A 24733-nucleotide genomic window follows, 5' to 3' on the forward strand; every position below is an offset into this window, starting at 1 on the left:
GGGATTTTTTTTGAAACAACTGTGCTTTCAAAAAGTCAAGCTTTTTAATTTGCAAGCAACAGGGACGTTCTTAGTGGACTTTCAGTTCTGTCACTAGCAGCTGTTTGCATGGGGAGTGTTATTTTGGTGTGCACTGAATGTCACTATGGCTAAACTGAAGTTGTTCCTTCATAGTTTCGTATTGTTTGGATTTATAATAGTTGAAGATCCTGTGGTTTGTAGATACTCTGGGGACCTTCTTTACTGACTTCTTTTCTTAGATACTTAAGCTCACTTTCTTTCCTGCAGATTTTCATGGTTTATCATTTTGTGTGGGCTTGAAGTTAAAAAAAAGATTAATTTTTTTTTTCTTTTAAATACTTGACAATTTGATCTGAATTTGTTTCCTCATCAGTAATAGAAGCACAACAGATAGAGGGCTCCATTTACATCATGCAGGTGATACCAAAGAAACTAAATTCATACTGATGCTTTCATTTCCCTTTGTAAGAAAATAGGTAACTTCAATGGGAAGAAAAAAAATGGTGCAAACCCAGGAAAATACAGGGACTCAGCATTGTTCATCTTGTCCAAGTTTAATATGTAGAAGAAAATACTGATTCTAGCTTGCACTTATATTCTTCATAGCACTTAGGAGTTTCTTCTGTCTTGTTGCTGGCCCTTCCCTCTGTCTGTATAATTTCTTTCTTCCTTTTTTGTGGCCTTGTTATACTCTCCATTTTGTTTGGGATTTGAAATCTAACAAGGCAGCAGCCTTCTCCAAATTCATTTCTCAGTGACTAACTTCTGTTGCTCCTCTTTGTCATCTCTGCTGTAAATTAATGATGCAGTAGCATACAGAGGAAGATAAAGACTGGGAAGTGTGGGAGTGTAGGCAAGAGCTTTCCCTTTCCATTCCTGGTATGGGTTGTGTGAATCTGGAAATGGTATTAGTGTTTATTTTTCACCTATTCAAATTATGATGATAATACTTGGAGGAGATTAATGTTGTTGTAAAGGTACTAAAACCGAGGGTTGTGTTAGATTGGCTTGAGACAGTTTGGATGAGGACTACAGGTGCAGAGTTGTTTTAGCTCATTTACTGAAATAGTAAAGTTAGCCTGTAAATTTACCCTGAGAGTATCTGTAGTTGGGAACTGAAAAAATGGGTCTGCTTTTGAAACATCAGCTCCTGGTATTAATCTTCATATTGAGACATTGAGAAACGGGGGTGTGGGGGGTGTGTTTATAAATAAGCATAGGATGGTAATGAGAAGCATTCCTTATAGATGGCTCTCCTTAAAAGTTCTTGCATAAGTAAGTAATTGGAGAGAGTTATTACCCTTCCACATCTGGGAGGTACTGAGAGACAACCAAAGAAATTATTACTTTTGCATCATTTGCCTTTTTACTTGCAGGAATAAAACTTGGTTCAATGTCAATGCAAGAGAGAGAGTAGTTACCTTTTTCAAAAAGTGCTACCTTCATTTTTATCAGTACAAACTGTGAGTGATATGAGATGTGGCTCACATCATGTCACTTTAAAGGTTTACAAATTTTACCTGGATAATGGTTTCAGACAGATGAAAATGTGATTCAGGTTTTAACTCTTGCGAATTGTACCATGGCAGTGACAAGGAGCTGAAATCTAGGAGAGGCTGACTTTGGATAGTATATGATTTTTGTCAGTGTTTCTGCTAGAGTGAAGGGAGGAAGAACAAATTCGATCTTTCTCTGCAGATACCAAATATATGAATACTTACCCTATTTGTGTTTACTGCATCAGTACTCCATTAAACTGAAATTAGATAAGTAAAGTCTTTTATGTTTTCTGTCTTTAAACTGAGTTATATCAGAGTTACAGCCAAATGGATTATTCCTGTTCACTAAGTCTTTCAGAAAGTGTATGAATACTATAATCAACCCGTTTGCCAAGATCTTTCATACAAGTTTTTTATAATTAAATCAGTACCCAAAGCACACTTCAGTTTTGTTAACAGTAGTGCCTGATCAGAAGGCTCTGAAGAATAACACAGAGTATATGGGTGGTCCCTTCGAATAGAAGCTGATCTCCTCATTTGGGTCTATCCAAAGACTCAGTGACTGTAAATTGTGTAATTTGCTTGGAGAACACAAAAGCTATTCAATTATGTTAATCAGCGGTTCTGCATCATCACAAAGTTGATCTCTGCTTTTCTTGTTCTATGGGAGAATTTTGTCTTTAAGTCATTATAGATACTTCATTTTCAAATAATTTATTTGTTCTATTTGTAGAAGCCCTGGTCGTAGGTCAGGATCCCCTTGTGATAGGTGTTCCACAAACAAATTTCTAAGAGTGGCAAGTGTGAGACACCTAGGCATAGATGGACACAAGCAGACTAATGGGGAACACACAGGAGACCAGTGAGGGGATACTTATCACAAAAAAACTCCCCAAACAAACACCCCCCCCAAAAAAGTCAAAACAAGTGGAAAAACAACCTAGGTTTTAGCACATCAGCATCATGGAAAAGAAAGTTTGAATGTGGACAAATCTTTTTTGTGACTACAAAATGCACTATATAGTGTATAGATATATGTAACTGTGTATTCTGTTGATGTTATACTTCTATATATAGATAAATACAGTCTTTTCTGTGTGTTTTAGCCATTCTTCATTTGATTGTTGCTGTTGTACAAGAACTGCCTTGTTCTTTTCTGGATGTCTGTCATTTCAGTACAACAGGTGCTTGCACAGCGAAGGAGCCAGTGATAGTTCACTGCTCTCGCTGGCTCTTTGCTCTTCTTGACCTACTCTTATTTCTCCTCTGTACTCAGAAAGCAGCTCCTTGCATTAGATCTACTCAAGATGCATCAAGATAACTTTTCCCTTAGATTTTAAAATCGTTTCCAATGCTTTATGGTTGGGTGTGGTTTTTGTTTTGTATTCCCCCTCTCCTCCCCTCTCCTGTTTTGTCTTTGTTTTTGTAGCCATTCATTTTCCTCCTATTTTACGTGATTGGTATTTAGACCAAAGGGTACATGCATTCCAATCTGTCATCTTTGCTCAAACTTTTTATTTGTCAAGGGGACAACTTTGCCTCTTACTGTGTGTTATTTTCTGGTCTCTGTCTTCACTGTGCTGGTCTTGGAGACTTTGAGTCCTCCTGAGTACAGACTTAATCTGAAGTTGGGTTTAATGATGCGTACTCAAAACTGCTCCCCCCACCCCCAGCAACCTACTAACCAACCTATCAGTAAAAGTTGAAAAAGATTTCAGATTACCGGAATCTGGGTGGAGGGGAGACAGGAGGCACTGACTTGAAAAGGTAAGGACTTTGCTCCCTCTGAAAGTGCAGAGCACATCTCTCCATGGCAGCTGCTGTGCTTCTCATGTTGCTGTAGCCTGCTCTGTGGATGGGGAGGATGCTTGGAGGCTGGACTGGTCCCGCTGGGTTTGCAGCCCTCTGGGCAGGAGGGGAGGTTTTTGGGTGGCTGTGTCACATGGAAAAGAAGACTCCCAGTGCAGCACTGCTGCAAGAGCAGGGAAAGTGAAATATGATGGTCGGCAACTAAGATGGAAAAAAAAAAGGGAGGGGGGGGTGAAAGACAGTGTTAACAGTTTCATGGCAGCCGAGAGGTCTTTGCAGAAGTCTGGAAAGTTTATGACAGTTGTTGATAATAGCATGCAAATCCTTACACTTAACAAAGCTTCAGTCAGCTATCAAGTGACATTAGCTACTGACATGGTGCTTAACTCATATGCCACAACGTGTATAGCTGAACAACAAATGTAAAAAGGAGACTGCTTCAAGTCACATTTTTTTGGTGAAAATGCTATCAAAGAGGTTGAATGCTTACCTTTTTTCTTTTCCTCCCCCTCCTCATTACTGCACGTATAAGGAGGTCTTCAGGCAAGAGTGACTTGCTCAGGACTGGTTCTTCAGCCAAGGTGTTTTCTGTGATGTGCTGTAATAGTTTGGTCCCTGTGGTTCTGCGGTGTTGGTGCTCTGTGTGCCAGAGCTTTCAGCATCCTGTGAGATGGCCTTTACATGACTGGTGCTTCCAAGCTCACTCCTTCACATCTGATTCACACAGCAGCCAGGGCACTGAAATTGAATCCTGCTATGTTGGAAGTAAAAAAGAGAGTTGGTTGTGGACTGTTTTTAGAAAAAACATAGCAGACAAAGAATTTCCTCAAGGAGTCCAGAACAGGATTTGGTACTTCTGTACATCTTTGGGGGAGTGGTGGGAGAGAGGAGGCCACGTTGGGCATGCTAGGGCCAGCATGTATTTCAGGGTTCACTTATATTTTCACTGGTGGTAACTGATAGCTTTGTTTTTCAGATACGTAACTTGAAAATGGGTGAAGAAATTCCTAGTATTTCTTGGATAGTTTCAGAAGTAAAACTGGTTCCTGGGGTAGATGGTGGCTCTACTGCATCTCTGATATTCACCTTCATTTTTCTTTGCCATTCAGTAGTTGCCTTATAGATGTGTGTAACTTCAGTTGGAGTTAGAAACTTGGACAAGTTCAAGGTCAGACTTTTCCCGAACATGACCTCCTCTTTCTCAGGCATGAGCAAGCTCATGCCAGATAGTTATCTTACTTTGTAGTTACTTCTGTTCATCAGTAGCAAATGTCATCATCATGGCTGGGCTTTGCGAACGAAGATAGGGGAAAGGTCTCTACCCACATTTGTCACAAGCACACTGGTGGCTAAATAGGCCAATACGAGACAGGCATGTCCGGTTGCAAAAGGCACAGCAAAAAGACTCCTTAGGTGGTATATTTTGCAAGACAGGGTTCTTTCTGGGTTGTCTTTTCTCCTCGAGAGTGATCTTGCATGATTTCTCAAAAGCATCAGCAGCATTATAGATGGTGTGTCTCCAGACCTCCTGGTTGGAGGTCAGAGTAGACCAGTTATGTTGATCAATATGGCCAAGTCTGAGATGTTGTCTCAGGGAGTCCTTGTATCTCCTTTTCAGGGCTCCTCTTGTGCAGCAGCCGGTGGCAAGTTCACCATAAAGATCTTAGGGAGGCGGTGGTCCTTCATCCTTGAGACGTGCCCTGCCCATCGCAGCTGCGTTCTCAGCAACATGGCCTCAATACTTGTGACTGCTGCTTGTTCTAGAAGAGATGTATTGGTCACATAATCTGACCAGTGGATGTTTAGGATTGTACAAAGGCAGCTTTGATGGAAGTGTTCTAGGAGTTGCAGGTGGTGGCGGTAGATGACCCATGATTCAGATCCATATAAGAGAGTAGTCAGCACAATGGCTCTGTAAACACTGATCTTTGTGCTTTTCTTCGAGTGTTTATTTCGCCAAACTCTTTTATGAAGCTTTCCAAAAGCACTGTATGCCTTTGCTAACCTGTTGTCTATCTCTCCATCAATCTTACTGTCTGAGGAGATGAGGCTACCTAACAAATGTAGTAAGATACTAAAGCCCTTATAATGCTCACTTGGAACAAGTTGATAAAATCTGATGGAAATAAGCCAGAGATGAATAGAGCACAGTTTGTTAGAGGTACTGCAGCAGTTTATGGTAGTTTAAGTGTTGCCCATCAGCCTTGTTCTCCCCTCTTCTACTCGAAAGTACCTCTGCCATGCTGCAGAGAAGGGGAAATGCTTTGTGAGTCCAGTGGTACATATTTCTCCTTTAACTTCCTCTATAGACCTTCAACCATCATCAGCCTTCATCATCCTGGAGTTTTTGGCAGCATTCTGCTTTGTTCAGTCTGAGCCAAGCCCTCTGGTTACTCCTCTGCAGACTTCAGGGAGATGTGCTGGTGGTGGCAGGTGTCCCTCTCCGTGCTCTGTGCTCTTAAACATCAGAAGAGATGTTAAGTGCCAGGAGACTACTGAGCCTCTTAGGTTTTTATTTAATTTTGACTTGAAGAATGGACCTTAGATGTAAATACTAAAGATCCTTCCACTAGTGGTCCTTGACCTCTGTCTTCATCCCTCTCTTTGTCCCCCAAGGAATTAAAATCCTAAGTATTTTGTGCAAACGATTTTTTCTCTGGTTGGTTCTCTTCCAAGTGCCCAGTAACTCTGTCACCTTGCAGACTTCGAGGGTGAAAGTTGAGAAGGATAATACAGAAAATATTGAATAAAAAGCCCCAAAGAGAGTGGTGTAGTTGTGGTATTTGATGTATCGCCACAACAAGGCCTGAGTAAAGGATAAAGGTTTCTGAAAACTATTTGCATAACATGCAAAGGATGGTTACCAGATCAGTCAGGGACTGATGATTTACATGCACATGTAAATCTTCTCTTTAGTCACTCTTTTCTTTCCTTTTGGTCTGAATTCCTGTGCTGTTCCATGATTTGGTGGAGTTATTAAAAAAACCCAAGCCAACTTACTTGGTATTTTTTCCCCTTCTGATTCGTCTTCTCCTTCTCCTTCCACTGAAAAGTTTATCTGGCAAATTAATGAATTTCCTTTATTCTCAAGAGAAGCTCATAAAGGGGAGATTTCTTCTCCCTTGAGCCGTGAATGTGAGGTGATTGCCAGAGCATTGTTCTTCTAAATAGCTTATTCTTCTGTATGGATGGACACTTCTTTCCCCCCCCTCCCCCCCATTTTTAGAGCACTGATTAAGTGATAATTTGTGTTTAGGCTTCCATGAATACCTATAAGGTAATCAACTGCCAATTCGCTGGTGGGTTGGGCAGAGAACCAGCAAACTCGTGCACTGAAGGTCAGATGAAAAATGTAACTTGAGTTTTCCTCGGAGACTGTATGAATCCCGTAGTCCATCCTTTCCTCTGTACAATGTCACCAGTTTTCAGCTGGTGTTTGAGGTGGCAAGGAGAAGATAGATCACCATGGTGAAGTGATTGGATCAGTATACCTGGCTCACATGTAACTTCTGTGAGGCAGAAGTGCCCAGCAACAGGGCTGCGCTGGCACAGAGGTTTTGGATGACCTGAGTGCACAGCTGTGGGAGGAGATAAACCAACAGCCTCTGCTGAGGTTGATGTTGCTGGACCTCCTCACGCAGAGTGCTGTGTCCAGAGCTGGAGAAGCGAGACCTCCGGAGATCCATTATCATCTCCCCGCAGCTTCTCCAAGGCGTGAGGTACGTGTTTTGTGTTTCTCAGAGCACGTGGAGAGTTTGGTATATGGGAGTGGCAAGTCTAGCCAACTAGACTTGCTGCCTCCCCGAGGAACTCTCTCCCCTCTCCTGTGCACTCTCGGTGCAGCTGGGTTGCTTCCCAGCTGCTGCTTCTACTGCTCTCTTCTCTGCAGTGAAAGGCTTGTGTATCTTGCCGCTGACCTCTTTCCTTTGCTAGGAGGTTGATGCATCTCCAGCACAGCCTCTGTACCTTGGGAAGAAGTGTTACTTGCTCCTCTGGCCAGTAGCTCAGCATTCAGTGTCCTAGTTTGCAGTGTCCTGCTGGGATTGTATAATTTGTGCCAGTGAGCCATTTTGGTGGCCTATGAACTTGACTGATGTGAAATGACTGCTTAGTGGGCAGTTCCCAGAATCTTTGCCGTGTTCTTTTAGTAATGTAAAAAGCTTGCTTCACCTTAGGCTTGAAGTGGTCCTGTGTCGAACTTAACAACCTGCGTGGCTGGAGACACCTGAGCAGTTCTGTTGTTCTGGGCTCTGGTCATCCTGACTGAGTAGCTCCCACCTGCAATAACCTACCGAGTGAATGACTGTAGAAAATTCTACCAATGCTATTGGGCTTTCAGCTGGGGATTAGTTTCTTTTGTGGTACAAAACTCTAAGAAGTATTTACAGAAAAGGTGCAATCTCTGAAAGCATTCACAGAAGTCAGCAGTTGTGCAGAAGACTGCTCTCCCAGGCTAGCCCTAAAGCATTAGAGTAAGTAATGGTTGTTTTGTTAAAAGTAGGAATATTTCCTTAGGAGCCCCTTCTTGGGAAGGGTCCTTTTCAGTCTATGCAGCCATGAGAGAGGTGACCAGGTTACCCTGCCATGGTGCTGTCATGATGACTTTCAGGCATGAATGTCACAGCTGCTCTTAAGACTAGGAAGGAACTTGTCCAGTTCCTTCCTATTTCATGGTGTCTGTTCAAACCAGTCATCTCTGAATTTATTTCTGAACATCATGAGTTAAAACTTCAGAAAACTTCTTGGTCATTTTGACTTGAAATGAGAAATAGGCTCCAAGACATAGCAGCTTTAGCGATATCTCTGAAGCATCTGAAGTGGAGAGATGATTTGGAAGATGATCTGTGTGGTACTGAGAGCGTTAACTTAGATTTTTCACATACATTCAGTTAAAACCTTTTTGTCTTATTAAATCTCCTTTAGTATTGATTTCATGACCATTACCAGAGCAGTGATGCTTTCTGTCTGCATCATCACACCTGGGCTCAGGTTAACACCTTACATGGGTGACTCATGTCCTTGATAATTTGATCCTGAAAAGATGTGGAGTGGTCATGGGCCAAAAAAGCATCTTGACTATGCTACTTGATCTGTAAATGCAATTTCAGGTTGCTCCTCTGCATCTCGAGATGCACAAGTGAGGCACTGAAGTCCTCTGAAACACAGCTCTGCAAGCTTGGGTAGATGCAGTTGTGGCAACGCTGCTCTTTAGGCTCAGTCTGAACTGCTCTTTAGGCTCAGTCTGGAGGCAGGGCTTTGGAGTTGTGATGTGTCATAGGCACTTGCACTCTGTACTGATTTGTGCAGAGATGCAAAAGCACCGATTGTAAAATATCCCCCAGTGATTTACCATCTTGTTGGAGCAGGCTTACCGTTACAGATGTCCTTATAAAGAACTTGCTGATATGCATTTAAGTTTATTTAAGAAAGTTTATTTAACTTATCTTTTGATTATTTTGCACTGTTAAGGAGGCTGAACCTCCCCTTCCTCCAGCTCCTGGTTGGATCAGAGGTGCTTTGGATGCTTTCACTCTTGCAGGCTTTTCTTTACTGTCCTGTTGGATTTTTGTGTGCCCCCATAGCTCTTTGCATCTCTTGTTAGTCAGCATCTCCAGAGTCTCCTAAAGTTATGGCAGAATAGCAACAGTGTGGAATTTAGGCTTGCTTGTCAATTTTGGGTTTGTCCCCAGGTTTTCTGGACAGGAATACTTTTGTTCTGAAGTGGAGTTAGAATAGCAGCACTGGGAGCATTTTTGTAGCTTATTACTTTGCTATCCACTTGCTTGTATTTTTAAGGGTATCTCTGCAGTCATAACTTTTAGGTTGTCTTAGTTCTCAGAGGGAAGATTAGGTTCTGCAGAACCAGATTGCACAGGTGAAGTTTTCCTACTTACCGGGAGTGGGCAGATGTGTAAATTTTTCAGATTTTGTGTTTGAAAGAGAAATTTTTTTTCTTTTTTTTTCCCCATGCAGTTAAAATGAAAGTGAACATTGAGAGCTGGGGTACAGAAAATAATAAACTCTCCTTTTCTACCTGGAACAGGACTGCTGCTTCTGCCAACTGACTTCTTTGAGAGAGCCAGCAAAGTTGTCAAGCCCATCTGTTTTCATCCAGTGACACACAGTTCACTGAGGCAACTGGAGGTGTAGGCACATAAGCAAGTGAGGGAGAGAGGGGAGGGTGGGTTTATTTTTCCTCCCTTTACTCCCTGAGCAGCAGAAATTTTTTCTTCCTCATTGACAGCATCCTCATTTCAACCCTAGTGAGGTTCTGATAGATGATCTGAAGGGGCTGGAAACTTCTCAGCTGGAAATGTTGAAGGGGCACCTCAACATTTGTCGTCTAAAGAAGCTGGTCTCAGCCACACATGCATGTGGCTCAGTGTCAAGCTGCTGTGACTGACTGGGTTGCTGGGGGTAGGTGAAAGTGTGGCCATCGGGGGCTGCAGGCAGGGTCCTTGATTTAAACGGCAAAATGGACATTTTTTTTCCTGAAATAGAGGTCAGAAATGCCAAGGCTACTGTTAGCTGACTTAATCATGCAAGAGATGATCAGAAAAGTGGTGCTACCCAGAAGTAGAACACACATGATTTATAATTTATCAGTATATAGGAAAACACATTTAATGTCCTGCTGTGCAATAGATGTATCTGCTGCAGGATCACTAAAGAGGGATAAGATGCTCTGCTTGTTCTTTTAATTCGCCTCTTTTCACCTAGTTAGAAAGAAGTTGCTTTTGTTCTTTATTGTCCACTTAATCTAAGAGCTTTATTTCCTGTGCTTGTATCTGCAGGTTTAGAAGAGTGAATGACGCATAGGAGCCTGCCTTGAGGATTACATATTTGCCACCACAGCATATTTAAAAGGTGTACCATGAACTTCATATTGCAGGCAATTAGTGAAAACTGTTATTTCTGAGACATGAAAATGTGATTAACTGTAGGTGGCCTGAAGGAGCGTGCTGGCAGCCTCTCAGCTGGCTTAGGGAAGAGGCAGGATGTTTTGGACATAGGCACAGAAGTGCCATCTCACTGCAACGTGTAGTTCATGGAACTAGACAGAGTTGTGACATGACTGCATTCGGGGGTCACAATGGTGAGGGATGTCATGATTCAACCTGATGTAGCATGGGAGCCTCGGTGGGAAGCCGCTGTGTTTGTAAGAAGTGGAGTAACCACAACTGCCAGTGATCTTGAAAGATTCTACTGTGGCTTTCATTATGAATAGCAGGAATGGCTGCTGAAAGCTTGGGTTAAAAAATAAAATTGGAGATACCAGCAGGAGACACCTTGTGAAGGAGACATGAGTTCTGTCTCCCAATAAAAATTTTTGTTTCTGCATCTGTAATGGTTGCTGTAAGACAGAAAAGGATCAAAGATCAAATAATTCCAAAAGACCAATTAAATTAATGTGGGGAAGGAGTGGGGAAAAGGGAGGGCAACCGTAGTTTTGGTTTATTTCAGTAGACTTGAAGAGGATGGACTCCTTACAGACTGCTGCTCATTTTATTAGATTAAAAGGCATCTCCTGTCAGTGGTTTTGGTCTCTTGCAGGAATCAGATGGGTTTGTTTTTGTTTTAAAATGCTTTCTGAAAATGATAGGCTGCATTAGCCCAACTCTGTTGAAATAATGTCTTAATAATTTGACTGCTGTACAAATACATCTCACTTGCAGCCTGACTTGGAATTTAGACTGAAACTGTTAAACAAACCCCAAGTTTTGCAGTAATTTTTGTTTTGTACAAGGGATGTATTTTTCTGTCTTAAGTGAATGGAAAACCCTGGAAGTTACACAAATCAATGTGATGTGTGTTTTGCACTGTAGGTAGATTATATTTATGCATAAAGCATCAGACGTGAATTTCGCAGTCTTTGGCTATGAAAACAAATGAGACATATGAGCTAGGATTTTTGGCTGATGGTATTGTGAAACAAAGTGTCAGTTTTGCCTTCTCAACATCATTTATGTGAAAATGGTTTAAATTGCCAAAGATAAATTAAGGGTTTTTGGCCAAGTTTTTCTACTGCAAATCTGTTTCTCTACCATGATGGAGGCATGGATTTTGCTTTTAACCTGCTATATTATTCCACATAAGAGGTGATATTAATCAGCTTTTGAAAGAAGTTTTGCTTGCTTTGTTGGCTTTTCATTCTGCAGCCTATTAATCTCTTTACTCTTTCTAGTCTTGGGTATCTTTTTCTGGTGTGTTACTGTGAATGCTTAAAAGGATCCTGGCCTTTCTGGTACTAGGTTCAGTCCTACCTTTTGTTTCTTCCATGTAAGTATGACTTGTATGAGATCGCTTTCATTTCGTATCTCTCAGCTGGGCTTGCCTTTATCTGTAGGGCTGAGTACCTGGGTGCCAAAACTCAGTGCACAGTGCTGCTTCTGCTACACCTGTGGCATCTCTCCTGGCTCTGCTTGCCCCTCCCAGGGAGTCAGAAAAAAGGCAGGCTGCCCCGCCACCCTTTGCTAACCTGCCACGAGCTCAGCTGATGAATTGCATAAGCACAGTGTGTGAAATCAGTGTCGAAGGGAAAGCATGGGGTGGGGGGAGCGCAGGGTAAGTTGCTGCACATTTATGGTTCTGTTCTTATTTGGTGTTTTTTGGTGTTTTATGTTGGAGGGAAGTTTGAGAAAACTTAGCAAACAGTTAGTTCTGAACTTCACTGGTGTTATGTGCTTTCTCAGGGGTCAGGGAAGTGCAGACCTGTGCTTGGTTTGGTCACTGCTGGGTTTGAATTATAAGCGTGGCCTGTGGGTTGCGTGCACGATGAATCCCCTTCAGGGAGGAGGAAGGTACAAAGAGATCGAATCTGTCTGATCTACTCCTCATTTTGTAACTGAGTAACTAGATTAGCTTCTTTTTACATCGTACCTTGCTCTTGCCCAGTGTTCACACATAACCTGTAGTTATGGGTGGTCTATATTACTGATGACTTGGTTAAATGTAGCTGTCACTTTCATAAAATGTCTTGATGTGTTACAGAGCTGATGACAGCTTTGCAGAGAATGTGAAATTCCCTTATATATGTTATTTATGTGGCTTTTTGACTTATCGTGTAATAAGTCTCTAGGGACCAGCATGTGTAAGAACCCCTTTCTCTTCCTCTGTGATACCTTTCCTTTTGTGATTAGAAAAATTACTCGAGTTACTGGAGTTCTTCTCACATTAAGAGACTGTTATTGGCAACACATTTTCCATGGGAGCTTTGTACTTTGGACGTGGTGCATTTGCCCAGACCTCTGTTTACTGTAGAGCACAGTGCAAATCACTCATGCCTAGGCGTCTTCTGAACAGCGGGGATCACTGTAATTTGTGTGCTAAGAAATTAATTTTGCAGCTGGCTTGTGTTTTGTCTTTTGGAGAGTTCACTGAACAGTTTCTAGCTGCCTTCTTGTGTTTGTAAATTTACCTGACACCGGAAGTGCCTAAAACCATGTTTGGGTTTGTTTTGGGGTTTTTTTGTTTGTTTGTTTTTTCTTTTGCTCCCCTGTGGCACAGATCTGAAGCTGCTGGGTTGGAAAACTTTGATATTGCAAAGGAATGCAAATATTTAGGGGGCTGTGATACCATAAAATCTATTACAACAATTGAGTCTTGTAATGTCTGAATTAAAGTTCAGAGTACTATTTTGCATTGACTCCCAAACCTTCTGAAAGCCACAGGAGTCTTTTAGATTTCTTGATGATGTGCTTCCCAGCCTTAAAGATGAGCTTTGAGAGCAATAGCTTGCATAAAATCTGACTACTTTAAGGCACCTCCAGGTGGATGCATAACATTAACATCTGAGAAGCCCAGCATCTTCTGAAAATCCTGGCTGACAGTGTGGGTTTTGTTTTATTTTTTAATGTTCTTGGGGTTTGGATTTTTGTCTGTAGCCTCCAGCAACTGACAAAGTTGAGACCAGAGGATTCACAGCAGCCTGAAAGGCTGTTTAACAGCCCTGTGAGGGAGGCAGGAGTGCATTGGGGTTTGGACCCCCTTTCTCCTCCATGCCCATATCTGTAATCTCCAGCACCAGAGCTTTGATGGAGCACCTCGTCTGGGTAAAGAAGACTGAATTTACTTTTTTGTTGCTGTGGCACAAGTCAGGCAATGTGTAGTTGAGTACAAAAACCTGGAGTCATTTTTTTTTTGGATCGGGGAGATGAGAAATCAGCATGCCAAGAGGACTGATCGGGTTGAGAGATGGGGGATTGTAAGCAGGTGTGGGAAATGGTGGTGTGGAGGGACAGACATGCCACGTGGTGTGGGGTTCTTGCACTGTCACATCTCTAGACGTCCCCCAGAGAGAAGGAAGGGTTTACAGCCTCTGTGTGCTGTTGGCCTGACTGGAGCAGGTGACAGCTGCCTATGAGAGCATGAACCAGTGGTATTTAGAAGTAGCAGACACCCACAAGAGGTTTTTTTTCCTCTTAAGTGAAATTTTTCAGGTTCTCTGATAAACTTCTATTTTGGCTGCTCCCACCTACCTATCCAGAGCTTTCCATTTGGGTATTTAGCTTCAGAGAGCATTCAAGGATTGTTTGGGTTTGGGCTCAGAGATCTAGAACTTAAAAACAGGATGATAGACCAAGATCTGATTTTTGAAAGTCCAAAGTGACTTCTCCTACCTGCCCTGAAGTCTGAGGGCAGAAGTAATGCTCTACCTTAAGAGCCTGTATGTGAATGTGAAAGGTGCCATCCCTTTGCCAAATTGAAGAGTAGATGGTCTGAAGACAGATAGAAATACCAGTAAGGAAAGCTTCCTTTGGGGAGGATCTTTGAAGGTGTTTTGGTGGTGATGGTGACAGTCATGATTGAAAAGATTAATTCAGTTCTGGACACAGTTACGTTTTTACTTCTTCCTGTGCTTCAGGATTGAGCAGAAAGCTCTAATCTTTGTCTTTTTCCAAACCAGATTCTGCTTTCCAAGCACAGCCCAAGTGTGGGAACTCTGATGCTGAATGGTAGGTGCTTCATTCTGAAGTGACCACAAGAGAGTTAGGATGGAGGTGCTTGTGTGACTCTGGGGTTAAGACTGTCCAATTTAACACCCTGTCATGAATCACATTTCCCACTTTCCTTTTGGAGTATCTTCTGCTCTGAAGACATGGGCATTAAACTTTATATTGCTTGGTGACCATAAATATCTCCTTTCTCAGTGTTTGAGTCTGTGATATGATAGCCAGTTAACAGTTGCGTTATTTTAAAATTATCTACTTTTCCTGAAAGACAAAATGAAGCCTGAATGACCCTCTTAGGTGGCGCCTGGTGTTTGTTACCAAATAAATTGCAGTTGCGTCTTCCTGTTTGGGGCTGTTTCCTGTTTTGAATGTGGTGTGGTTGTAGCAAGAGCCTTCTTGACTTTTTTGTTGGTTTACAGGTCCTGAAGAGTGGAATTTTGGGCTATTTTGGGCATGGCAAGAACACAGGAGAGAGGCAGAAAATTCCTTGTGCAGTTTGTGGAATATTTCCAGATACTTGGGTTGTGACTGCCTTAAAGTACTAATGAAAAAAATAGGGGAAACTGCTTTTATGATGAGAAATGATTGGATTGAAATGAAATGAACGTGTTCAGAAAACTATACCTTACAACTTTTAGAACAGCCTGGAAAAACCGGATCTTTCCAAATGCATTCCTTTTTCCTAGGCATTTAGAAAATTGAAGAGGCACATAGCGTGTGTTAATTTTTATACAACAAGACATCTTGGATAAGGTGAGCGGTAGCTTGTCTTTTATCCTCCTCTTTGACTTTTCTCAGTTTCTTGCTACAGACCATCTATTTCCTTAATGATGCTCAGATTCTTCTTGGCCTTGCTGCTTCATCCCTCTTCCCCGAGGTCATTCTCAAATCATCCATGTTCTCATGAGTAAGGATAAACAAATGTGCAGACGCATATGAGGGAAGAATGAATGAAATAACTCCAAATCACCCAAACACTGCAGTGTGCACGTGTTTTTTCCCAGGAAAGATTTGAGAGACTGAGCTTAAGATGACACGTTAGTTATGTTTCTTTATGTCTTTTTGGAAGATGCTCAGATACTGTAGAACAAAGGATGTGCAATAATTCTATTTGTTTAAATATACTTGTACCTTTTACATTTTGCTTTCTTTATGGTTGGCAGACTTGAGATTGTTCTATAACTGCTTGATCTCTTTTCCCGCCCGGGGGAAATGTTTTAAATATACTAACAATGCATGTAACCCTGTTTGAAACTCATACATTTTTTTCTTATTTGGGAACGTGCAAACACCAAGAAAAAGCACCAGCATATTGTAAAAGAGGCTTTCTTCTTAATACGTTGGTCTCTGCAATTGTGAAACCCCTTACAGAATAATCATCTAAAATTTCTGTGACAAAGATTTGCCTCCTTAATGCCAAAGCATTTCCTGGATTTAGTTGTATTTGTCAAGACAGTGGCATTTGTTTTGATTTCAAAGCAGCTCAGTTTTCAGCTGGAAGAAGTCTGAAGCTGTATTTTTGATTGAGGACAAGAACCTGGAAAGCTAGCAATGCGGTCTTCCTTCTGTGGCAGGCTTCTTATAGAAAGCTGCTGAACTGCTCAACTGTTCTGCACCTTGCTGTGGGCTTTAACCATTTGAACTGTTGATGCTCTGGAAATTATTGCTTTGGAAATTGACTAAATTTGGAGATTATTGCATGAAGGTGGTCTCATGCAGACTTCATATCTTTGTTATATAAATATCAAATACAATATTTATATAATATAATATATATAAATATATATAAAATATATATAAATATTTAATGCTTCATATTTTAGCAATGTAGGATAGTATCTAGAAGAGAAGGATTTTTAATTTTTAAAATTCAAATTGATTCTTTTGAGAGCAGCTTAGAACTTGCTCTTGATATATTTTATGTTCTGGCTTTCAGAAGTCATCATACATTAGTTGTGGTTCTTTTTATTCTCAGCCACTACTGGAGGACTCAATAAATACTTCAGTGCTGGGAGGTGATGAATAAGAACCGGAAAATAAGGGAGAGTGGTTCAAAGAAGCAGCAGGAATCAAGGAGAGTAAAGGGAACCATCAAATATGCAACAGATACTGATCTGGTAATATTAAAGAAACATGTCTTATGTCATGCAGTGTGACTTTATTTTAAAAGGGATTTGAAGTACAGAATTACAGATCCTTGAAATTACCAGATTTAGACTTGTTTCACCTAACTGTGTGCTGGAGGCCATGTCTAGACAAGCAGAAGCAGATGGAAAAGATGGGAGCAGTTGTTATTGCAGGACCTTGTGACCCCTTGAGGGTTGGAGTACACTTTGTGCAGCTGCAGAGGGGCTTCTGGTGTAGCTTCCTCCAGAAGCAGCCTGGTTTATGTGCACCATTGCTCTCCTGAGAACCAGGATAAGCTGATAGTCCCAGCCAACGTGCTGGTACGGAGTTGGCCTCCGTGTTGTAAGGTGTCTCCAGAGAGGGATACATCTACAGGGCAGTTCAGCTTTTCTGCCTCTCTTCTTTTGACTATATTTGAAACTTAGGGTCACTAAACTAATTAGAATAGTTTGGCATTTGGAGGTTAGGTGGAGTAAAGCTGATCAGCTTGAAGAGTAGTAGAAGATTGCTTGTTTTGCTGCAGACTTTGTGGTCCTGTGGTATAACTCTTGTTCTCAGTTGCTGCTTTGACAAAAGATTTGTTGCACACTAAATCTTCTGAAGTTTAGAGCACATGCAAATTCACTTTAAAATGCTTCTTCCCCTTCTGAGAAAGGTAGGAGGTCTCATTTTATTTATTTACTCTGCACTTGGTTTGTGGAATGATTGTCTCTTTATCTGGCATCCTTTTTTGGCCTGGATATTCCTCAGGGCACAAAGATGAATCGTTCATCTCTGCACAGGGTGAGATGCTTCCGTTTTTTAATGAATAATATTGTGGCAGAACTTGTGCTTTGTTTTTTTCCTTGGGAATTGCTGCTGTGTAGACGATCAACCAAATAGAATGTAACTATATAGAAAAATGAATCGCCCCTTACTTGTTTCGGAGGAGATGTCACTGTAGGAGTCACAGTGCTACATGCCATGTGCATGCTGTCCATTCAGGATGTAACCTTACAGAGGACCATTGCCCCATATCTCCTCACCTGGGGCTCTGTCCCTTTTGGGACCTGGAGGGTCAGTGAATTTCATTCTTTAGTTTTCCCACAGCTTACAAGCAGGATGTGTTGCTGTATAATAAATAGATAATTAGAGCTTTAGATGTGTTTTATAATTTGTGTATCTTGTTTATTGTGTCCTGATCACTTAGACTTTCTTGTCAGTTCAATAAATGAGCCGTAGAATTGTATGATTGTTGGCTTACACCGTAATTTGTGTGTTATTTGTACCTTGGACCAAAGGGCTAGGGAAAGAAAATAACAGTCATGAAGGGTTTAAAAGAATTGGACTTAAGTCAAACTCCAAACAGTTAATGCTCAAAGGATACTGGAATAGGAATATATTTGAGGATTTCAAATGCATAGGCTTGCAGCATGGCTAGTTACCTTAAATTTCCTTAAAAGTACCTTAAAATTCAGTTACCTATTACATGCAAATTACACAGAAATTTTGTGTGGTACGTGCAGGTTTTTCTAGTGCAAAAGAGATTGATTGCCTGAGTGGATTAATGCCTCTCACATCTGCAAGTCTTAGTTCAGATCAAAAGTGAAATAAGCCATACGTGTTCCAAGCAGACGTGTGCACGTCATAAATGCTGCTGCATAGCCTGGCCTGGATTGAGAATTAAGAGGTCCAATTTTTTGTAGAAAGGATTCAGGGCTAAAATATTAATGTTTCATAAGAGCTATAGATTTAACCTCAATTATTACTGTTTTTAAATTATTATTTGGATTAATCCCCAAATCATTCTCACTGGAAAATTTTCAGTCGAACTTTTTTTTTAAATTTTACATGTATGCTACAGTTTTGAAGTTATATAGCCACAGGATTTGAAGGACTGGCGTTGTCTGGCATTTTTCCAGCTAGTCCAGCTGTCTTCAGAGGAACTGAGTAAGTTGGCAAAATATGGTGTGGTTTCATTTGTTAAATCCAGCAGAGAGGAGAGAAACGGGCAGTAGCCTTGGTGAGGGCTTTATTGTGTGAGTACTTTCTGTCATTTCATCTTGATCTCCTAAAATTCTCTTCTTCATGGGTTTCCCTTTTATTTTTTGTGCCAGGTTTCCTGAGGTTATTACTCTGCTGCCTTATTACTCAGAGGCTGCTTGGGGGAGTGTGAGCTCCTGTTGCATCTTTCTCAGGTGTTTGTGCTGCTCTGAGATGTCCTTCTGCAAAAATACACAGGCTTTGTCCTGAGGGTCTCTGGCTGCAGGAGTGGCCTCTGAGCATCCTCTGGGAAGGCAGGAGCAGCCTCCTCATCTTTTAATCATAATGTGTGAGGGATAGGATGTCTGAGACTTGATAAGACCACCAGCGAGTGTGGGACTGGGGCTCTCAGGTGCTTATTTGACATGGCTTACTGGAAGTATGGATGAACAAATACAAAGATTAAAGCAAGCAGTGAGCTGCAGGTATGGACACTTCAGCAAACACAGCTGAGGAAAATCAATTTTTCACAAATGAAAGAGGAGGGAGAAAATCAATAGGGAAGGGACTGTTATTTTCAATTTCAAGCCAGAAGAGTTAGGGGTTGATCTCAGAGTTCATGCATTCCTGTTCTCGTTCACATGTTGCACGGCTCTGTTATTGGGAGAACTGTAGACTGTGTTGTATAGAGATCATTAAATATAAATGTCTGAAAGAATATGAAATGCTCCCCATCCTTTATTTATTTATTTATGTGTCTTGTCTACGTGCAGACACTCCATAGTTAACTCTTGTGGATACTGGGTCCCTGTATGAAGTATTGGAGTGCGTCAAGCTCTGTGGGCTGTGAAGTCCACCAGCCTTTTCCTGGTGCATGTTTTGACAATATTTAAAGCACACAAATCAGACTGTAGTTATTGATCTGTGTTTGTTTCTTTTTAACAGACTGTGATTCCATCTGGCTACCTGATGGTGTGAGTGCCCCACAAAAATATAACCAGTATTTTAAGTAGAAATACAGAATTTGACTTTGCAGTACTATCTCCATGAGGTCTAGTAAATACGACGTGAGTGGACAGAGCCAGGTGGGATGCAAAGGACCCTCTTGTCTCATCTTGGTGCAGCCTGCTGTAATGGCAGGGCAGAGTGCCAGTTTTTGATGTTAAAAACAGAAGCAAAACAGTGTTTTTGGCTGATTCCTGTTGCTAGATTCCACATTGCCAAACACATGTCTACTAGCTTTAACTGTGTGAGAGCCATGCTGCCTTGCAAATGCCCTTGCCTGGGAGCTAGGAGGCAAACCCACGTGCCAATGCAAAGACTTTCTTTACTAACGCTCTACTCACTTGCAGGCAGGCACTAGGTAGGTCTTGGCTCCACTGGCAACTCAGGAAAGCAAGCGGAAGTGATCATTAGGAAGGTACTGCCAAGTTCACGAGTGATCTGCAAAACTGCACATCTCTATTTCTCTTCAATCTGTGGTAACTATTTCTTCTAGTATATATTTTTTAACTTAATTGGATTAATGTTTCTGCTGTGTATGACTCCAGCTGTTGGGAGAAGCACCTGCACCCACTAAAGGCTTAGAGGTTCTGTAAAGGTGAATGGGAGAAATAGTAGTCTGTCCTGACTTGTATCAGTTAATTTCTTTGCAAGAGCAGCTTACTGCTTGAGTGCAAGTGTACCAAAAGCAGTTCTGCTGAAGAATGTTCAAGTGCCTGTATTTATTTATGTGTGTCTGTATGTACATACATGTGTATATGTATGTATTTGTAGGTACTCATACATGAATATGTATAGTGTATGTATATGGATATGAAAGACAACAGTAAGGGAAGGTGACCTAGGCTTATTTCGTTTAACACCTGATGGAGGAACTGTGCTCAGGTGTAGTCAGCACAATGTTCCTACTGTGGTCAAGAGAAAGCTAAAAAGCCCTTCTAGATCTCCGGTGGGTTGTGATTACCTCTAGAGATGCCTGTCCCCGTGTAAATTGTGTGTAGGGAGAGTCTACATTATCTTATGTCCCCGTCTGGGTACTTGGATTAGATGCCTAACACCAGGGGGAGACAGACATAGACTGTGATGGCAAAAAATAACGTAAAAATAGGATTTTTCAAATTGTCTGAATGACCGAGACAAATAAATGTGACTCTGGTTCTCAATGGGATGTGTCTGAATGGCCGATATGCTCTTAAAAATATCTCTAAAGCTACTACATAAAGACTTTGGAACTAAACCAGTCAGAAACATACAAATTACAAACTAATTACCATGTGAGACCATGTTCCTGTGTTCCAGGAGCTCCATCAAAAACCTGATACCCTAACGTTGCTTCATCATAGGTTGCTACATACTCAGATATGTTGGGATTTGAGTGCGTTATCCTTCCCTAACTTGAATATCTGATCTGAAGGGAGGGTAACCACTGGCTGGAGCAGTTTCAGCAGCAGTGGGCAGCATCTTCTTCAGCGGTGGAGCTTGGAGGAGGAGATGTGATTGAAACCCGCAGTTGTCTACACATTGTGTCGCTTCGTGGAGAGTGGTGGGAATTGCAGTTCAATCCTGTGTTTTTCTCTTTCCCTTGGCAGTTTCTTGAGGCTGGGCATGTTTTTTATCCCTGCAACTTCTGATACGAAGTGAAGCTGGTGCATCTGAAGAGAAAGAGTTATTGCAGGAAGAATCCTTGCCATGCAGTTTGAGGAAAAGTTTTGTTACCATTCTGAAACTTTTTTTCACTGGACTGAAGAAAGATTAGAGAGACAAACAGAGAAAAAAAAACAATCATAGTTGTTTATGTTGAAAAAGACCTTTGAGATCATTGAGTCTGACTGTAATTCTCCATGGATACTCAGACTAACACTTTTAGGGATTTCTTGTAATTATTATGTACGTATGCACCTGTATGGGAAAACAGCCAAAGAAGTTGGAAGAAACCAAGATACTTGCTAGCTGGAGAGCAGAAAATACAGAACAACCCAGAATACCTCTCCACTTCTAGCTGAGGTTAGTAGTGGAGAAAATAAAACTAGCCCCAGGCTTTAGAAGCAATCCAGAGCTTTAACTGGCCACTGTCAGGTGGGGATTGGAGAAAGCAGGAACATCTCTGGGATGGTATGGATCTTTCTTGGTGAAGATTTGACTCCTTCCACTGAGGTTGATGTAGTTGCCAACAACTTAGTGTTTTCAAAAAAATTGTCCTTCAAGTAAAGCAGAAACCTGTATGGAGAGAAGGCTCCCATGCTTCTGCAGAGCTGGAGCATGGGTACAGTAAATGTTACTTCCTTTTTCTGTCTTGCCACTGGTTTGCTAAAAATCCAGACTAGCTATAAATTTTGATATCATGAAAGTACTCTTACGAGTCCTGTCACCATTTTGTTATGCTTATAAATACAAGACGTTGCCAGATATGTACATTGTAGAAGTAAGGAAAGCATGAGCATTACCACTCAGTAACTTGAAATTTTGTATTTTTCTGAATATTTTCATCCTGTCGTTTCTTTAAACGCAGTTTTCATCTTTTTCCATATCTGACTCATCTTTGTTCTAGTGTCTTATATTTGTCTGATGGTTTCTTTTCATGGCTCATGCACCTTTTTGTGTCTCTTTCCGTTCTGGTCTCTTGCTCATGAGTATGCATATGCAAGATGCTCTTGCTATTTAAAAACACTTAAAATCAATAGATACAGCTTGCCTCGATAACTTCATTTTAATTCCTGATTGTGGTTAACTCACTCAACTTTCTGATCCAACCATTTCTGTAATAGTAGAAGCAGGAAGAAAACCCACTACACTCAACAAACAGCTAAAAGGCCATTGTTTCATCAGAGGAGTATTTGGAAGTTTCTTAAAATACTTAAAATTTTCCATGCTGAAAGAGTGATAGAAATGTGCACCATTTCTTTTGTATTTCCTCTCTCTGTCACTCACCCAGTTCTTCCTCCTTTTGCCCACTATTTTTTACTTTGTTCTCTTTCTCATGTTTATCCTTCTAGTGCTGTTTTCCTTTACTTTGTCCTTCCTTTTTCTTTCCTGGGAAGAGGTTATACTGCTGCTGTTCCTCCTGTCTCTAAAGGTAACTGCTACCACTTGCTATCTCCTCCTCTTTCTTTCCCTTCTGTTAGTGGAAGACTTGGAGGAGATGACTCTGCTCTTGCGCAACTGTACTCCTTGTTGCAAGGCTAATGGGCTTGGTCTGTTCATCATCATCTTCCAAGGTGAAAGTTTGTGACTGCCTAAATTCTACTGAAAATCAATGTATACTGAACTGCTGATGAAATTATTGCCCCAGTGGCTGTTCTTGGAGCTCCAGAGAAGGATCTGGTCTAATTGCAGAGCAAGGCAAGGCCACCTAGTGTCTGCCAGTGATGGTAATCCAAGGTATGCATGGGGCTGGACCTGAATGAGGAATTTAGCAACTTCCTTCAGCAGATATCCAAATGCATGAAATGGCTGTGGGAAGGTGGGACCACCTTCACCTTAAATACATGACTGGTCATGCTGTCCCATGCTTCTCAGTGCCTCTAGAAGAGTAAATCTATTATTCCTGGCTGGGAGGAGCTAATATCAATCCCACTGACCTGGGAGGAGCAGTTTAGTCCTCTCTGCATCTTTTGATGCCTGTGTAGAGTGGTGCCAACCCCATGTTATTGCTACTTTGGTTTAGCCTAGAAGACTGAAATTGTCAGCTCTTCTCAAGTGAATAATGTTTGTTCTTTGTATGTGGGAACCACGGATCTGGTACCTTGTACAGAGGATTTGGGTTTAAGATCAGCCTCTTTTTGGGGCTTAGGACTTTGCTGATCCTGTTCAGCTCTTAAAAGTGTGGGCGAAGGCTTTGATGCTTCTGTGAGATGCTTCTCTCTTCCAATGCATAAAATCCCCAACATGGGCTTCTGAGTGCTGGAGCTTAAGGATCAGATGCTTGTGAGCTTGAAACTGTGGTGGAGACACTGCTGTGTACTGGATCTGGTCTTCATGTTTGTTTGTGTGTGCCAAATAATGCCCAGCTTCCACAAACTGAGTAACTGTGCCTTCCAAACATCAGAGTTTATGTTGTTCTGATATTAGAAGGTAGTTGGGATTATGAATAGCTAGCTGGTGGAAAAAAATCGTTGGGACAAAGTAAAAATGAAGCAGTTTGATTTGTAGTTTGAGGGGTACTTCATTGCAAAAAGAGGGGGGAAGAAAAGAGAAAGCTTTTAAAATAAAGCTGAGATAAGCACTGTCAGTGAAAGGACCTTAAAAAGGTTGCAACCAGCAGTCATAAAGATAGGACATCTATGGAAGTGATTGTAGATAATGGTTTACCTTGAACTATCCGTTTCTTTTTATATTGTTACAATAAAGGTTTTTGATAATATTAAGTCGCTGAAAATCCATATTTCTTTTACCGTCTATAGTTAAATATGTCCACTGGAAATCCCTGTTATTAGGGACTGATAAGTCTCAGCCGTAAAAATGTGTTCTGAGCAGAAACTTAGCATAGGATATCTCAACAAAAATAAAGTCACTTCAGTTATAAATTACCTGCTACCTGTAGAAAACAAGTTAACAGGACTGGAGAAGATACATTGTACTGTATTGCAAGGAAGTCAGCTATATTACAAAAATGGCATATTGTCCAAAAAAGGGAGCTAATGGTCTGTATGACATGTATGTCTTGATACACTAATTTAAACTGTCGTCTTACATTATTTAAAAATTTCATGCCATTAATGAGGAATGTAAAAAGTTTTGGAAAGCTTTTCAGTTCTGCAGTAACAGCAGTTTGCGTGTTCTCCCATTTGTTCACCAGATACAGTTTTGATGAGACAGACTTAGCAAACCCTGCACCCTGCTGTGCCAGAAGCAGTGGTCTCCATGTCCCCTTCTCCTTCCATTTGTACTCCCTTCCGTGTGTTGGTTCCCATTCTGATTTGACCTCTGGGCAAGCAGATTCAGTTGACTAATCTGGCTGACAACTAATTATTTAAAAAAGTCGATTATAGAGTTGCCCGTTTGGTGACCTTAGTTCTCCAAAGTATTCAGATGAACATCAGAGGTGGTGAACCAAGAGTTGATGATGTGAGTTGAGAGTGGAGATGGGGGAAGCACGAGCTGGTTTCACCATGCTTTTAGATGTGTTCTTCTGTTGCGATGAATTGTGCTCTTTGCCGTAAACATGACTGTCTTCTGGTAGAGTTGCTGCTCTGTTTTAAAACAGAGGAAGCTGTGGCTGGGGTGTACAAAGGGTTTCCTAGGTGGTACAGCGTGAAAAACAGCTGCAGTTGGGGACTACCTTGTGCTGGCTCTGGATTATTCCTTAAGAGGACATTACACTCCTGCATGCAAGAAGCAAAAGAAATAATTAAACTTAAGTCA

General features: G+C 41.3%; 1 protein-coding gene across 6 annotated transcripts in view; it reads left to right on the forward strand.

The window, feature by feature from the left end:
* KLF12 (Kruppel like factor 12) overlaps window positions 1–24733 on the forward strand; it is a 245234-nt gene that overhangs the window by 22714 nt on the left and 197787 nt on the right. Inside the window, exon 1 of one of the 6 annotated variants that reach the window (XM_032678679.1) lies at window positions 22731–22750. The exons of the other annotated variants lie outside the window; for them this stretch is intronic. The gene's annotated coding sequence lies outside the window, so the exon portion shown is untranslated. Of the gene's footprint in view, window positions 1–22730; window positions 22751–24733 lie in introns of those variants that run through there. 6 annotated transcript variants of the gene reach the window in all.

This window comes from Chiroxiphia lanceolata, chromosome 2, assembly GCF_009829145.1.
Source record: "Chiroxiphia lanceolata isolate bChiLan1 chromosome 2, bChiLan1.pri, whole genome shotgun sequence".
In the NCBI taxonomy this organism is placed as follows: Eukaryota; Metazoa; Chordata; class Aves; order Passeriformes; family Pipridae; genus Chiroxiphia; species Chiroxiphia lanceolata.